At 47.9% G+C, this 5,035-nt stretch overlaps 1 pseudogene; it reads left to right on the top strand.

The window, feature by feature from the left end:
* LOC115199187 (phosphatidylinositol 4,5-bisphosphate 3-kinase catalytic subunit alpha isoform-like) overlaps positions 1 to 5,035 on the top strand; it is a 44,931-nt pseudogene that overhangs the window by 622 nt on the left and 39,274 nt on the right.

The following is a 5,035-nucleotide window of genomic DNA, read 5'->3' as shown; positions in this document are numbered from 1 at the left end:
CCCTACTACAGGTAACTATACCCCCCCTATACCCCCTACTACAGGTAACTATACCCCCCCTATACCACCTACTACAGGTAACTATACCCCCCCTATACCACCTACTACAGGTAACTATACCCCCCCTATACCCCCTACTACAGGTAACTATACCCCCCCCTGTACCACCAACTATAGGTTAATACTACAGTACTATACCTAGTGTACACCTATAGAGGTCTTGCAGTTGCGTCACAAATCACTGAGCAACCGCACCAGGTGCCATTTTGGAAGACCAAAGTCAGTCTGTTGGAAGTCTTCCCATCGTCCACATGGCTGGTTGCGTTTTGCTAGCACCTGAGTCTTCGGGAAGACGGCCCATTATTTAGTTCTTCTAAGGACCCAGAAAACAGAGGCAGTGGGAAAACTGGAATTATCAAGTAAGTAAATATATTTTGAAAATGATCAATGTATTATTAGCTAGCTAGAAACTTAGTGTGCAGGCTAACTGAAATTAGCTGCTAACGTAATATTCACCTGTTAGGTTATTTTACATACTGTTACTAGCTAAGTTAATTAAATATCACCAGCTTGCTAACTTCAACTTCAGGTTAGCTAGTTAACTCTAAATGCATTTGTAGCTAGCTAGCTAACATCCATGGAAGAGGGTGAAATGATTAGCTAGCATTTCCAGCGGTCAGAATGAAGTGTAGGCTACTCTGGACAGGGCAGGTAGCTAGCTAGCTAACATCCATGGAAGAGAATGATTAGCTAGCATTTCCAGCTGTCAGAATGAAGCGTAGGCTACTCTGGACAGGGCAGGTAGCTAGCTAGCTAACATCCATGGAAGAGAATGATTAGCTAGCATTTCCAGCTGTCAGGATGAAGCGTAGGCTACTCTGGACAGGGCAGCTAGCTAGCTAGCTAACATCCATGGAAGAGAATGATTAGCTAGCATTTCCAGCTGTCAGAATGGAGCGTAGGCTACTCTGGACAGGGCAGGTAGCTAGCTAGCTAACATCCATGGAAGAGAATGATTAGCTAGCATTTCCAGCTGTCAGGATGAAGCGTAGGCTACTCTGGACAGGGCAGGTAGCTAGCTAGCTAACATCCATGGAAGAGAATGATTAGCTAGCATTTCCAGCTGTCAGAATGGAGCGTAGGCTACTCTGGACAGGGCAGGTAGCTAGCTAGCTAACATCCATGGAAGGATTAGCTAGCGTTTCCAGCTGTCAGAATGGAGCGTAGGCTACTCTGGACAGGGCAGGTAGCTAGCTAGCTAACATCCATGGAAGGATTAGCTAGCGTTTCCAGCTGTCAGAATGGAGCGTAGACTACTCTGGACAGGGCAGCTAGCTAGCTAGCTAACATCCATGGAAGGATTAGCTAGCGTTTCCAGCTGTCAGAATGGAGCGTAGGCTACTCTGGACAGGGCAGGTAGTTAGCTAGCTAACATCCATGGAAGGATTAGCTAGCGTTTCCAGCTGTCAGGATGAAGCGTAGGCTACTCTGGACAGGGCAGGTAGCTAGCTAGCTAACATCCATGGAAGAGAATGATTAGCTAGCATTTCCAGCTGTCAGAATGGAGCGTAGGCTACTCTGGACAGGGCAGGTCATTTTGTGGGAGCATGTTATGAAGATTTTCTCCAGTTCCAATCCCTAGAGAGAAACGGAGGACAAAGACATATAGCAACATAATATTTAGTGATGTCTAATTTGAGTATAATGAAGCCTGTTTCTTTGTGATGTTTTCTGTCCTCAGAAACCGAGACTTGTAAAACCCTGTCTGCAGATGAAGAGGTCCCAATAGAATAATGGCACATTCTTGTATACCATGGATTATCTGTGTAGCACATTTTGTGAACAAAAATACAGTATAAAAGTCACACGCAATGTATAAACCTATTACAGCTGAAGCAGACAAACCCTGCTGGGTGTGCAGGCTTCTGTTCCAGCCCAGCACTAACACACCTGGTTCAATGTATCAAACCTAGTAGATCTATTTCTGGTCTGGAATAGAAGTCTGTTCCCCCAGTAGATCTATTGCTGGTCTGGAATAGAAGTCTGTTCCCCCAGTAGATCTATTGCTGGTCTGGAATAGAAGTCTGTTCCCCCAGTAGATCTATTACTGGCCTGGAATAGAAGTCTGTTCCCCCAGTAGATCTATTACTGGTCTGGAATAGAAGTCTGTTCCCCCAGTAGATCAGGGATCAGTGGAACGAGGTTGGTCACCTCTGGTATAAACTTTTTTATTTTTGTTCACCTGAAATGATGCTTTCATAATAATAGCCTACTTTTTACTAAAATGTTTAACCTTTATAGATGTTAGTTTACTTGTACGCTTTGAAATTATATGAAATAGTGTTGATTCTTTGAAGTTATGTGTTTAAACTTGTTTTAATTGTTCACTAACCGATTATTCAAAATTAACTAGTGTCAATGATGATTAATCACAGATCACAATCCTGCAATAAATAGGGGAAGGGAAATCCATCTCTAATGTGTCTGTGTTTCTGTGTTGTATTCTCAAATGAACATTACCTTTTTGTTCAGTCATAAGCGCTCCAACTGGTTTTATTTGATTGTCACACAATATCAGCCAGGGACCAATTTTGCAGCAGATAATATCATGCAACGCCAGTGCAGCCATAGGCCTACAGCAGTGCTTCCCAACTCTAGTCCTCCGGTAACCCCGGCAGCCCAACTCCAGTACCCCCGGCAGCCCAACTCCAGTCCTCCGGTACCCCCAACAGCCCAACTCCAGTACCCCCGGCAGCCCAACTCCAGTACCCCCGACAGCCCAACTCCAGTCCTCCGGTACCCCCAACAGCCCAACTCCAGTCCTCCGGTACCCCCAACAGCCCAACTCGAGTCCTCCGGTACCCCCAACAGCCCAACTCCAGTCCTCCGGTACCCCCGACAGCCCAACTCCAGTCCTCCGGTACCCCCGACAGCCCAACTCCAGTACCCCCAACAGCCCAACTCCAGTACCCCCAACAGCCCAACTCCAGTACCCCCAACAGCCCAACTCCAGAACCCCCAACAGCCCAACTCCAGTCCTCCGGTACCCCAAAATCAAATCAAATTTATTTAGCCCTTCTTACATCAGCTGATATCTCAAAGTGCTGTACAGAAACCCAGGCTAAAACCCCAAACAGCAAGCAATGCAGGTGTAGAAGCACGGTGGCTAGGAAAAACTCCCTAGGAAAAACTCCCTAGAAAGGCCAGAACCTAGGAAGAAAACTAGAGAGGAACCAGGCTATGAGGGGTGGCCAGTCCTCTTCTGGCTGTGCCGGGTGGAGATTATAACAGAACATGGCCAAGATGTTCAAATGTTCATAAATGACCAGCAGGGTCAAATAATAATAATCACAGTAGTTGTCGAGGGTGCAACAAGTCAGCCCCCTAAGAGTAAATGTCAGTTGGCTTTTCATAGCCGATCATTGAGAGTATCTCTACCGCTCCTGCTGTCTCTAGAGAGTTGAAAACAGCAGGTCTGGGACAGGTAGCACATCCGGTGAACAGGTCAGGGTTCCATAGCCGCAGGCAGAACAGTTGAAACTGGAGCAGCAGCACGACCAGGTGGACTGGGGACAGCAAGGAGTCATCAGGCCAGGTAGTCCTGAGGCATGGTCCTAGGGCTCAGGTCCTCTGAGAGAGAGAATTAGAGAGAGCATACTTAAATTCACACAGGACACCAGATAAGACAGGAGAAATACTCCAGATATAACAGACTGACCCTAGCCCCCCGACACAAACTACTGCAGCACAAATACTGGAGGCTGAGACAGGAGGGGTCAGGAGACACTGTGGCCCAATCCGATGAAACCCCCGGACAGGGCCAAACAGGCAGGATATAACCCCCCCCCACTTTGCCAAAACACAGCCCCCACACCACTAGAGGGATATCTTCAACCACCAACTTACCATCCTGAGACAAGGCCGAGTATAGCCCACAAAGATCTCTGCCACGGCACAACCCAAGGGGGGCCGCCCACCCAGACAGGAAGACCACGTCAGTGACTCAACCCACTCAAGTGACGCACCCCTCCTAGGGACGGCATGGAAGAGCACCAATAAGCCAGTGACTCAGCCCCTGTAATAGGGTTAGAGGCAGAGAATCCCAGTGGAGAGAGGGAAACCGGCCAGGCAGAGACAGCAAGGGCGGTTCGTTGCTCCAGCCTTTCCGTTCACCTTCACACTCCTGGGCCAGACTACACTCCATCATAGGACCTACTGAAGAGATAAGTCTTCAATAAAGACTTAAAGGTTGAGACCGAGTCTGCGTCTCTCACATGGGTAGGCGGACCATTCCATAAAAATGGAGCTCTATAGGAGAAGGCCCTGCCTCCTGCTGTTTGCTTAGAAATTCTAGGGACAATTAGGAGGCCTGCGTCTTGTGACCGTAGCGTACGTGTAGGTATGTACGGCAGGACCAAATCGGAAAGATAGGTAGGAGCAAGCCCATGTAATGCTTTGTAGGTTAGCAGTAAAACCTTGAAATCATCCCTAGCCTTAACAGGAAGCCAGTGTAGGGAGGCTAGCACTGGAGTAATATGATCACATTTTTTGGTTCTAGTCAGGATTCTAGCAGCCGTATTTAGCACTAACTGAAGTTTGTTTAGTGCTTTATCCGGGTAGCCGGAAAGTAGAGCATTGCAGTAGTCCAACCTAGAAGTAACAAAAGCATGGATTAATTTTTCTGCATCATTTTTGGACAGAAAGTTTCAGATTTTTGCAATGTTACGTAGATGGAAAAAAGCTGTCCTTGAAACAGTCTTGATATGTTCTTCAAAAGAGAGATCAGGGTCCAGAGTAATGCCGAAGTCCCAACAGACCAACTCCAGTACCCCAACTTCAGTACCCCGACAGCCCAACTCCAGTACCCCAACAGCCCAACTCCAGTCCTCCGACAGCCCAACTCCAGTCCTCCAGTACCCCGACAGCCCAACTCCAGTACCCCGACAGCCCAACTCCAGTCCTCCAGTACCCCGACAGCCCAACTCCAGTACCCCGACAGCCCAACTCCAGTCCTCCAGTACCCCGACAGCCCAAC

The sequence above is a fragment of the Salmo trutta genome, chromosome 8, assembly GCF_901001165.1.
Source record: "Salmo trutta chromosome 8, fSalTru1.1, whole genome shotgun sequence".
In the NCBI taxonomy this organism is placed as follows: domain Eukaryota; kingdom Metazoa; phylum Chordata; class Actinopteri; order Salmoniformes; family Salmonidae; genus Salmo; species Salmo trutta.
This window is presented reverse-complemented; position numbering and strand designations above follow the sequence as displayed.